Source organism: Colletes latitarsis, chromosome 7 (assembly GCF_051014445.1).
Source record: "Colletes latitarsis isolate SP2378_abdomen chromosome 7, iyColLati1, whole genome shotgun sequence".
NCBI classification, from domain to species: domain Eukaryota; kingdom Metazoa; phylum Arthropoda; class Insecta; order Hymenoptera; family Colletidae; genus Colletes; species Colletes latitarsis.
In genome coordinates, this window is record NC_135140.1 from 13,307,415 (window position 1) to 13,319,932 (window position 12,518).

At 41.8% G+C, this 12,518-nt stretch overlaps 1 protein-coding gene across 13 annotated transcripts in view; it reads left to right on the forward strand.

The window, feature by feature from the left end:
• Positions 1-12,518, forward strand: part of Lar (tyrosine-protein phosphatase Lar) — a 509,997-nt gene that overhangs the window by 182,425 nt on the left and 315,054 nt on the right. The window contains exon 1 of one of the 13 annotated variants that reach the window (XM_076769148.1): positions 12,332-12,413. The exons of the other annotated variants lie outside the window; for them this stretch is intronic. The gene's annotated coding sequence lies outside the window, so the exon portion shown is untranslated. Of the gene's footprint in view, positions 1-12,331; positions 12,414-12,518 lie in introns of those variants that run through there. 13 annotated transcript variants of the gene reach the window in all.

The window sequence follows — 12,518 nt, forward strand, 5'->3', positions numbered from 1 at the left end:
CCTGTGGCACGAATTTTTCGAAAGAAACGCTCGATTTCTTTGCGCGAATATCGGTACTCTACGGTGAGTTCGCTCTCATAATTAATTCGGGATAAATATTAATAATTTCCCTTATAAAGTGACAAGGTTTCTAATGGTACAAATAAAATTCACAAGTTCTTTTTTTTATTTTATTTTAACGCAGTTTCAACTGGAGATTGTTACATTATATGAGATAAAGGTTTCAAACAATTGCTGTTTCTAGATTTATAAAAATGGTTGTTCATATACGGCTAATATTCTAGGATGCGTTTCCAATTCATCACATTCTGAATTTTAAGCCAAGTTTCATTCAAGATGGCGTTTGTCCCATTCGTGTCTTCCTCTTTTAAGGGTGACTGCGTGATATGTTCTAAAACAGCACAGTTTGGGTGAATCATACTCAGATAATTCAATGCACTTGAAAGATTAAATGTACACTATATATATATAGAAATGATTAAATATACATTAATCATTTTCATTTCAAACTGATATTTTAACACTAGAACTACCAACAATTATGGAGTGTTTATTCACATCGAAGAAATTAAAACGATACATATTCGAAGGAATGTATACCGCAATGGAAATAAATATAAATTTGCAAAAGTCCAGTCAACTAAATTTGTAACAATTTTTACCAGAAACTATGGGTCATGTTGACCAGTTCGGTAGTTCTAAAGTTAGCATGTAAAATTTCGAAACTCCTTTGTACCAATCTACCCCACTCTGTCCTTGCAAAGGGGTTAAAAAAGAAACATTCGATATTTCCATCACTTTCCATCGTCGTAAACCTTGGGTCGCAAACCAATGCGCGGCAAAAGCTCGAAGATGCGCCCTCGTCGAATCCGCTTCTGGCCGGTTTTCAACCACTCTTTTGTTCGTTCCGTCCCGGTCTGGCTCGCCCAGGGTGGCACAGCGCGGTTCCTTTGCCATTGACAATTGGATTCCCAGCGCTACTCCCGTCGAGTTACAGATTTTTCCTTTCCGCGAAAATTTCCTTACAGTCGCCTTTGACGGGCGGATATCCCCTCCCTCTGGATCCACCCCCGCTACGGTGGTCCTGTTCCTTCCTTTCCTCATCCTTCGTCTCGATGTCGAGACGCGGCGTTTCTAAGTACCGACCGTGGAAGAAGGTTCGTTACCGGTACGCTGTCCCCGTTTCCCTTTGGTCTCTGGGCACTCCACGAAATCAGCTTTTCTTTGAATCACCACCCCGTCTCGAAACGAGAGGGAACAGTGGATTTCTCTCGCGCCGATTATTTACGCCGTCGGACGCCGTTCGTGTTTTCATTCCTCGCGTCGCGATCGTCGCGAGGGCTCACGAAGACGGCGATAACACCGGGCGCCCCCCCGCAAAAAGCCGCAATTACGATTTCGGAGCCGTAATTGGCACCACGGGAAAGACGACGCGGCTCTCCGGTTACTAGTTGTCGATTCAATTAGAGGGTATTCTGCCAATTAAATGGACTCTGTCGGGGCTATAACGACACGCCCGACTTTTATAATCCTTTCGCCTCGGAAGCTTCCGTCCCCGAGTCTCCTCCGCGGAAGAAACGATTCCGTGCTCGAGCGAGTCTTGATTTTTAACTCGTTTCGTGATCAAGGCCATTAAAGACGAAAGAGCCCAGGGGTCGAAAGGGAACGTTCTCGGAGGGACTCGAATCTTTGCCGCTTTCGTGTCCGTTTTTCGCGTCTACGTGCTCGATTACTGTGAATTTATCGCGCAATAAAACGCGAGTGCTCGAAACAACGTTATCGGAACCGTTACGAGTCCGACTACGGTCCCTTTGATCGTTGACAATTCGCGAACGGCGCCATTTTACTTTCGATTAAGTGCGTTGCTTGGCCATCATTGATAAGGGAGACTTAATGTCAGAGTCGAATCGAAGATAATTGTTTAAACAATATTTTGATACGTATCTTAAGTGCAACTTTCAATCTCAAGCTTTACGATAAAGCTTAAATTTCAGTAATTTTTGTAGTACTTGTGTCTCCGAAAGTTAAAGTTAACTTTAATTCTCATATCGACGATTTTAATGTTTCGGTGATTTTTAAAATCTGATTTTAATACCACACTTTTTCGTAAACTTTCGTATGTGTTTTATTCGTAAATTCATGTTTAAATTAGAATTAACAAATTTTTACTTTTCGACCTATATAAAAGTACTTCAATGGAGAAAAGTTTAAAAATTTTTTTAATGTACGTATATACAATTCTACAGTCGACTGAATGGACGTCAATGAAGCTATATATTTGTTACTTGCGAGAAGTGAAAATTTTATAATTCTAATTTAAACATGGATTCACGAATGAAACGCGTTCGAAAGTTAGTTTAGGAAAAACTGTGATATTAAAATCCTACTTTAAAATCGTCGATGTGAAAATTAATGAGAGTTTACGCCGCGTATTTACATATATACTGAAAATATTTTATCCTACGTCGGATACGACAAAAGTCTGTATTTCTTTGTTAAAAGAGTGCAGTTACGTCTTTGAACTAACATATATTTTTATTACAAATATTTACTTTCACGAAAACAGTAAAATTATACGTGTTATTAGCCTTAGCCCGCAGCTTCGCCTCCGTGGATGGTGTTTTCTTGTACAAGTTGTTAGTTTAGCTTTTCGCTCCTTTACACCTTATTATCTCAGAAACTGCAGCACCGATATTCATAAAAATTTCAGAAAAATGTTTTCAAGGTGTTCTCTGAGAAACTGAAACTGTTTCGTGTAAATCGGTTTCTCCGTTTTATAATTACGTTGTATATATCAAGCAAATACCTCAAAATAAAAAATAAAAAAGATATTAAACTATTAATTTTGGAGACATGTACTTTGTTCAAAATGTCCTCAGAATGTCTTTTTTTAATTTACATATCAAAATAAGTTAACAGAAAAAAGAATAACAATGTTTTCGTTCGAGGTTTCCTTTCTGCGTCTGACCATTCATTGATATTTCTACTTGTACTGCTGCTCGAGTTGATTTTCTCGAAAATAAGGCCTCAAACGACAAAATTTTATTCTTCTTTTTCTACTTATTTTTATCCTGAATGTACAATGCAAATGTATGAATACATCCTTTCTTATTTAAATAATAATACTGAATTAGCAACATTCGAATAGAGTCATATTGAAACAGTGACAATCGAATAGTAATATTTCAATAATAGTATTTAAGTATTTAGATGTTCGAATTCTATTCGTTGCGTTCATATATTTCTGAAATATACGAAAAATAAATTATTTGAGTAGTCCTAACCCTGGTTCAAGCTCCCTCGGAAAGAATGATCGGTTATTTTGATAAAACTTTGCACAAGTAATTAATGGACCTTCCTACTTGTCTACATTAATTTAAAAAACACCTTTTTCATTCGACTTGACCATTTTATTTCTATGCTTATTACTTGTAAATATTGAAAGATATAAAGACAGGTTTAAATAAATGTTATACCGTTTTCGAAGGCCTATATACGTATAAATAAAATTTAAACAAATATATATTTATATTTTAATTAAAGTTTATTTTAGTTTGTTGAACCTTTTAAAGTAAAATTTTAATTCCTTTATAATTTATTTAAACAATTTGTATTTGATGTTTAAAGATATACCGTGTGAACTACATAATTTTATCACCTTAAATATAACCTAGTACTCGAATGTATATTGCATGATATTAATGAATAAAATTTTTATTTTACGAAGTCTTCGAGGAATAATAGTCCAGCTAATGGCGTATAGCGTCGAGGTAATTGCGCGTGCTTATCAACAAACTAGAGAGTATGTAAAATGACGTACATTATTCCTGTACAAAGTATTACTTCAAAGAGGATTCCAATTACTTGTCATAGTAAAGAAAGCGGAATTCACAAACGCCGAGAAAGCAGATACGATCCTAATTACGATGAATGTAATAAAAACGCAGCGTAGGCGAGCATGTTGTACGCAAGATCGTATCCTGAATGGAACCATCCTTTGTCTCCTATATTTGAAAAGCTTTTGAAAATAGCAATAGAAAATAAACTTGTTTATGTCGTTAATTATATCGTGGATTATTTTTGAAATCAAATTGTATCGAACGTACATAATGATCGATACAAATTTTAAAACCGATTTATTTTCACGATAACTACTCCCGAACACGGGTTTCACGAATAACAATTGCACAGAAATGTAAATCCACGTAGCCCATTTTAGAAAACTGAAATGGGAAAATTTTTGATTGGCACGTTACAGCGTTACTGGTTATTTTCACTAGTACGTCACGCGTTATACTTTTTCACGTGGCTTATTACCATCCATACGCAAATGCAGTATCGTTTGCTCGTGTGCTCGGCGATGCTCAGATATTTTATTCAGTCCTTATTAGAATGGCAAAGCGCAAAGCAGGCGCTTCTGATCAAAATACAACATTTCCATATTCAAGACAACGATCCAAACGATGAAACCCGAACGTAGAAATGTGTTGAATTAACCATAATATAATAAATGGAAAAATAAGTAAGTTCGACCGTTTGCTCGGCCAGTTGTTAACGCTCTCGGTCCAGAAAGCGTCGTTGCAATTGGGTTAAAGTACAGAGAACCAGCGCCGACCAAATGCATAAAAAAAAGTTCTTAGGTTGTTCCAATAAGCAATTGTGCAAAGTTTCATCAAAATCGACGTTGTGTCACATACCGATCGTCCGTTGTTCCGCGACAATGAATCCGAGCAGTCGAGATTCAGGCGGACGATAATTGATCGCGACAATGAGTCCAAGTGCGTGCGAGGCGTTACATCGTCGAACGAGCCCTCCACGGAATATGCATTATCGCGCAACGCTAAACCGAAAGCAGAAGTTAAACGAATTGTTCGCGCGGTAAATAATATTCAAGCCCGGCGGAGGAATGGTTAATTGAATCGCGCGTAATTTACTTTGAAAGAGTGACGTATACACAGGTAACCCACGGATAGTTCGATTGAGCGCGGTCCCTTTTTTTTTTTTCTCTCTTTTTTTAATTTTCGCCCGGAGCGCGGCTTATTGCGACGTTCGGACCGCATTTTGATTTAATAACGGAGGTGTTTGGAAAACGTAGATTCGCATCGAACGCGTTGTTATTATTATACCGAATCCGAGGCGAAAATAACTAGCCAAGTCTGTTTAATAAATCAACAGCAAAGTGCATCGATACCGGCGCGAGACAAATTCACTTTTACCATGGGGCGCGTACCGTACTACGCGGTATGTATTATGTATCAACGCGTGACCATCAACTAATTATCAAACGGGACCAAACTCGTGTCAACATTAATCGCGGAAACGATCCTCGATGCCGGAGCTAATAGTCTACATAAAACGAACTTGATTTATAATTTATAAACATAGCGGCGTAACGTTGGATTCGGTGAATTATTTTATCGCTTAACCGCGTATTCGATTCGCTGATGCGTTTCGTTTTCGTGGCGCGCGCGCCACCTTTGAATTCCATCAAAGAGCGAAATTTTCGTCCTCGAGAGAGCGAACCGGGGGGGGGAGGAACACGAAAGAAGGGAACAGAGACGGGAGGAGGAAAAGAATACGGCCGGTAGGATAGGGACATTTCCGAGAGTAATTTTCCACTGGGTGGCGCCAAGAAATGTTTATTCATAAGTTACTAGAATGCGCGCGATGCACGATTGTTCCATGACGTTTTACATGGCCCGCCACCGCCGCCGTCACTTCCGCCTGTTTGCCCTCTTCCACTTTTCCTGCGAATGGATGCACGAAACGCGGTGCCGTTTCCCGGCCGAAACTCTCGAAAATTTCAACCTGCTACTCCGCAGGGATCACTTGTTGGCCACGCGCGCTGATTGGCCGTCAATCCTCGCGCGCAGCGTCGTTATTGGCTGGGTCGATCGCAACTACGAGTTTATTGGACGGGAACGAAAAATAGGATGGAACCGTATAGAACGACATTGGCGTAGGCTCCGAATATTAAAACATTGACTGTCAGGCCAGAAGTTATATAAACTGTATAACTTGAAATTCGTTTTAAGGCTTATTTTCGTATATTAAAATTCGTCCTATTTAAATTTACTTCCTTTGACATTGCAATTTGAGAATTAATTGTTTTAGTTCCATAGCGAAGAGCCCTGTCATCCATATATGTAGCAGTCAAAGTGTCAGCTATGAATAGAACTGAAACGTATCTCTCGTGAATATGGAGATCCTATTGCTATGTAGCGTAACTTTAGATAATTCTAAACTACGTAACTTAAAATTTGTCTAAGTACGTACTTCCTTAACCTCGATAAAATTTATGTGCCCTATTCAAATTTGTTTCCTTTAACGAGGGTGGTGATAGGTGCAGCAAATGACACTCCACCCTCCCTCGTGTCGTCTCGCTAGCCAACTTCTCGCGGACACGCAGTACGTCACCGCGTATCGACGAGAAATAAAAGAGCCACCGAGGGGCACGGAACGAATAATAAACGAGCATTTATATTTTTCTCCCTCTGTCGCGTGTTCCGCCGGTTCTTTTACAATACCGAAGTAATGTACAATTTTGCGCAATCCTGCGCCCCTCCCCCCTCCCCTTCAACCTTTCTGTAGTTCCGAAATACGTTAATCCGGATTATAAATTGGTAATTCCGGATAAGCGGATCAGAGAGCTGTGCTTCACAGCGGTCGAAACAGAGAAAAAAAAGCGCGGAAAATCCATCGTAAACGTTATCGGATGACAGGCGCTGTGAATATCGTCGATGCCTTTTTCCGCGGGTTTTCCGCCACCGAAGAGCATCGTCGGCCGGAACAAAGCTCCGTCGCTATCGACGGCTGCGTATTTCTCTATGACGGCACCTCGTAAAACAGGATACTTGGCGAGTTTAGTTACGCGGGAGGCAATGAAAGAACGGAAGTTACGCGGTCGACTCCACTCGATGCTGCCCGATTTACAGGGTGTTTGACTACGGAATGGGCGATCACCTCGAACAAAGCTCCACGATCTTCGACTACTCCAATAAAAGACAATTTTCGACAGGTACCCTCTAGGAAAATTATCTATGTTAAATATCAATAACAATTATGAGAAGTTTTACGAAGGAAACAATCTAGATTTGTTTTGTGACGATACTGTAAAAATTATGCACCTGCACCCAATAATAATTATAAGAATTGTTGTACAATTTAATACATTGCAAAAAATTGGAATAGGCCATACTAAGAGAATTCGCATCTGTTTACAAATGATTATTATTATTAATTTTGAGACCAATAAAAAAGAAAATAATATATAAAATGAAAAATAAAATACATAATTATACTAAAAATATTGTAACGACGCATTTTTAGAACCTTTGTCTGGCAATTTATTTATTCCTTTTGGGTTTACTGAAAGTTTATTGAAACACCGTTATCCTGTTTGTATATATACCGTGGGGTAAGCTTTTTTCTCGAATACGAAACAACTTAGCGGAAGAGTTACAGTCAGTGAGTAATAAAATAATAAAGTACGCCGAAAGAAAATAGAATAGGCTGTATGAAACGAAGTTCAGGGAGACAAAAAGTAAACAGAATCAGCAGCAGAATAACAAAGAGTTATCGTTGTTAATGCTCAGCGATGAAAGCTGAAGCACTGCGCTGGGAGGAGTTAAAGGTTGGCGAGGAGCGAATCATGAGAGGGAGTGAGTTATACGTAGGAGAAAGAACCTTGGTACTTGAATGTATAATAAACGGATTAGGATAGGTGGTTGTCGCGTGCGGTGGAAAAGAATGGTTTATAAGGAGAGGATCGCGTAAATAAGCAGGCATTACGGTGGAAAGGATTTTATATATCGTACTTAGCCAAACGGATTGCTCAAACAGATGGAAAATATGATCGAGTTTACGGTGCTCTGTACGCAAATTTTAGGTCGGAATTTTGTGATAATTGTATACGAATGCAAGAATTTTTTGGTTGGACGAGGATAGTACACAACATTAGCATAATCAAATACAGAAATGATCAGAAGCGAAGCTAGGAGCTTTCAACGACCAGGTAGAAAAGGAGAAAACGGATCCAGGCGGTAAAAACCGGAGTAAGCAACTCTGAGCTTAGCTTTAATGCGAGGTTTAATATTCCAGAAGAGATCTAAAATAAAAAATTAACGGTCTCGAACAAAAATTATATAATAATAAAAATGTGTTATTAAAAGATATTTCTTATTACTTGGTTTTTAGGTGAAACCATCTCGTTACAAGAAATTCAGTAGAATATACTCCTTTATTACTTTCTATAGAAGCTGAATGAAAAATAATGTTATAACTGCTTGGAAAGTCGAAAATGCTATAAGCGTGAATTTTTTCTCTGAAACCCTTCGGTTAATGTAGTTATTTGGGGGAAAGAAATTATTCTTGAAACGTGGTTAATTACGTAAATTTTGACAAAGCTATTATCAAGAGTGTTTAAGCATCAAATCTATAAAGATGAGTTCATATTTTATGGATCTAGGTTAATTATACGTGCCATGAGTAAGATGAAGATTAAGATTGACGAAATTGTGCTTGATCCTTTGGATCCTAATTAATTGCTGAAAATACCAAAAACAACTAAATCTCTATTTAACGTTTTCCTTATTAAATAGGACAGGAGAAAATTAATTATCTTTAAGATCGACCTCTTACTTAAATCCTATTTTACGACCTGTTACTTAAATTGTATTTATAATTTTTTTAACATTAAAACAAAAAGAAAACATTTAGTAAAAATACATTTAGTAAAAGTTTCTTTATAGCGAATCCCCATTATAGTGTACTAATACTAGTGGAAGTAACTGTATATTTTTTGGGCCTGAGAGGAAAATCTAAGCGATTTAGTTGCAAAATCTAAAATAACACTCGAGATACGGTAAGACGGTCAGAAGTCTCTGGATTACAATATCTGTCTCAAAACTCAGAAAAGTAAGAAAGCCTCGAAAGCTCAGTTTCGTCGATCTTCGCTTTCGTCTTATATTTTGGCACGTAGGATCGCTCTTTAAAAAATTGCCCGTCGGTAATTAAACGCCCTGTATTTTCTCGTTCGATCGTTCGCCGGTTCCCCGACCACGGCCTATCTTTCCGTTTTAATTCGCGTCTTCCGGCGCATTCTCGAGCGATTCCTCCCTGTTATTCTTACTCCAGCGATCGTCTTTTGTTCGGGAACGAGACGGACCAGGCAGATTTTAGAACGGGAGAATAGAAACGCCGTGGACGGAGATACCGTGGAATTTATTATCGGGGTGCACGGGACACTAGCGACATTAAATTAACTTACGCGTACCTTAAAATTCTTTTTTTATCGTCCACAAGCACAGATTTCTGCCTCCGAAGCTGCCGCGCGAGACTCGATGCCATTTTCTTTCTCCTTTCGGCGATTTCGAGGCTACACGATTACACTCCATAAGTCACCGAACACTGAGAGGCGATAAAAATTGTGAAGCTAATATTTATTCATTAGCTTAGAAAGTATAACTCATATTGTATACTATGGATTTTACCAAAATAATTTTCGATTTACGAGCGTGTCAGACTCGTTCAAAAACGATCAAATTAATGGTAGAATTCTAGCAGTTTTGTGGTACGTTTTTTCATTAATACTACTAATATTTAAATTTTAAATTTGCTTTCTTACGAGAGTTATAAAATTTATAGTAAAATTGTATGTGTACTGTAATTTGCATCTTCCAATACGAATGTCCAGCGAATTATGGACGATGCGTCTCGTTTATGTATTTCTTTTCCTCTCGATTGGACGCTCGCCTGTTATCGAGCGGAAAATAATCGCGGAACAACGAGCTGCAAATTGCCGTCGTCGAACCGACGAGCGCGTCGTCTTCGCCGCCGACGACTGTCGGGGCCGTTTCCGGCCGCGACCTCAAACTCGAATTATCGCATTAACGCGTAATTGTTTCGCGTTTTCTCGATTCCGACGACACGAGCCGTTAATGGACGGGTTATTATTAAACCGTGACAACGTCTAATCGCTCGCCCCCGTACGGCCCGATCGTTGCGATAGCTCGGGTAATTTAATTACCTTCGTCCCTGCTAGCGATAGTCGGGTTTCCTGACTCTTTTACTCGCGCACTCGTTCGGTCGCCAAGTCATAATCGATACCCCGTAAACGAGAGCGCTGAATGGCGCTCGGACTTATTAAAAAATTAGCGCGCTCGATAATTGGAGGCGATAGTAATTTCTGTTCCGTCCGTTATACGGCGGAGTCTTTGTTCGCGAACGAGTTACGCGTATCCGATATTCCAGAATACGGAGATCGTTGTACTTGGACGAAAGACAGCTACCATTCGGGCGGGGGTGAATTGCTCCAGGTATCCCAAAAGAGCCGTTTACATTCGCGATAACGTCGGAGATATCGTTTAATTGATCGAACAACGTCGATATTTTCGTTTTTTGACCAGAAGCGCCGGGGTCACGGAGTCGTTAAATAATAGACGAAGGAAGTTGCTCGCAAGTGCACACGCTTGGCCACTTACCCGTTCGGAAAGAGTGTCACGTTGCCGTAGAGAAGGGTGGTTTCTTCGTCGTGTGGGAAGCTTTGGCCGTACTCCCAGGGGCCTCCCGAGGTTCCCCGGTGGTTGGACGGACGAAGGGTCCCGGAGCCTCGAAGCAGGAAAGAGAAAAGTTTTTTTTGGATCGTACGAGAAGCCAGGGGCGCGCAAGCGTCGAAGATCATCGCGTCGCGATGTACTTTTCCCGCTGGGGCGCGAATACGTTCGCACGTCGTTCGTTCTCGCGGACGTCTCGAACCGCGTTCCGGCACCCTCGTGGTCGCCACGAGCACCGTCGTCCCTGGGAGTACCACGCGGACAAACATCGAGCTAGAAACTGCGATACGTCGGCCAGAGCACGGCGGCGGCTCACCCCGGACATCGTCTCTCGCGCGGGGGACGCATGCGTCGCGTTTAAACCAGCGCCGAAACCACCCTCTCTACGCGCCGTCGCTCCCGTTTCTTCTTTACCCCTTTCCGTTTCTCTTCTTTATTTTAGCGGGATTTTTTTCCTTTCCGAAAGTTCGTTGGATCGTCGCTGAAAATATCGTGGCTCGACAGACGCGTCTTTCGATACGAATCACACGCGCGTGAGTGTCGGATCGTTTGGTCCGTTTGGAAATTTCGACGATCGTTTTTTGGGGACGCGCGTGCAGCTCGCGACGTCCGAAAATCTTAGATCGCGCGAATTCGTTGGAGTTTCGGATCTCCGAATCAGAGGGGATGGCGCGCACGCGCGAAGCTCGGCGGTACGCCGCGCGGGGGTATCGTCGCGGGGTATGGGGGTGAGTCAGTCAAGCCGCAGCGCGCGTTCAGAAAACTACCCCTAACGCGGTCTCGCATCTTCGGCGAGCTATTTTACAATTTAACCGCGAGATTCGCCCGGCGCGCTTACCCGTCTCCGTTCCCGTTCACCGCGCTCGGAATATCCAGGAAAGTGTGACTCGCGAAGTGCAGTCGCGATTTTACTTCGAAAGTGATATGGGAATCGGTTTACCTCGAGCGTCGAGAATCTCGCGAAAAGGCGAAGGAGAACGGCGGTTCGCGGAGTAGAGGATCCCTCTTTACGATCATGATACAAGCAGGAGCGAACGGAAGGGGACGGGTAAAATTCGTGGGAATTTGAAGCTCGTCGAAATTCCATTTCGAAAAGTCCCAGCGTAAATCCGAGAGCGAGATCGACAAGTGGCCGCTCCGTTTCGAGTTTGCCTTTCGTAGCGTCGATGGAGTTCTGTTCGATCGTGTCCTGAAACGCGTGCCGTTTCCGGGATAGCTTTAGAGTGAATGAGGCGAGCGGAACGGAAGGATCCAGGAAGATGCAGAGCACCGTAGACGGCCGCGAGTCGAGCGACAAGAGAGAACGAGGATTAGAGTCGATCGGCGGAAAGATGTAACCAAAGCTAACCGGGAGCCGAGGTAGACGTTTCCGGATACAGGGTGATCGTGTGACGCGACGAACCTTGACGGAAAGCTTCTCGAAGGTTACCACTCGGGCGGAGAACGGTGAAAAATATGGGATGGTCGTGGAATCATCGAAAGAAAGAGACGAGGTAATCGTTCGGTGATCGTTGCGTCGGCTGACGAGGAGGGCATGCAGAGAGATTTCGGTAAAGAGTGGTTGTGGAAAGGAGGAAGACGTTCTCGATCATCTTTTCCGTCCGATACGACTTATTAACCGGCTCTCGTCATTTGAGATCTTCGTGGGAACGAGCGGACGAAACGCGAGCAGGAAGCAGAAGGCGAAGAAGAGGAGTCGGAAGAGGAGCACGGGCGTCCATCATCGAGGAAATAGTGGTTCTCGAAGTGAAATCGATCTTTTTCGACGATCGAGGGAAGAGGAGGAACGCGGCTCGACGGAAGAAAGATGTGAATGACGGAGAACGGGTCGACGAACGAAAGAGTGCGGTCGTTAACGATGTTTGTGAACAACTTGTCGATTTTATCTTTTATTCGCCGCGTTTCCAAGTAGGATATAGAACGCCGTGCCGTTGGGTAAATGGCGCGTGTCGATAGTTTCGTTCG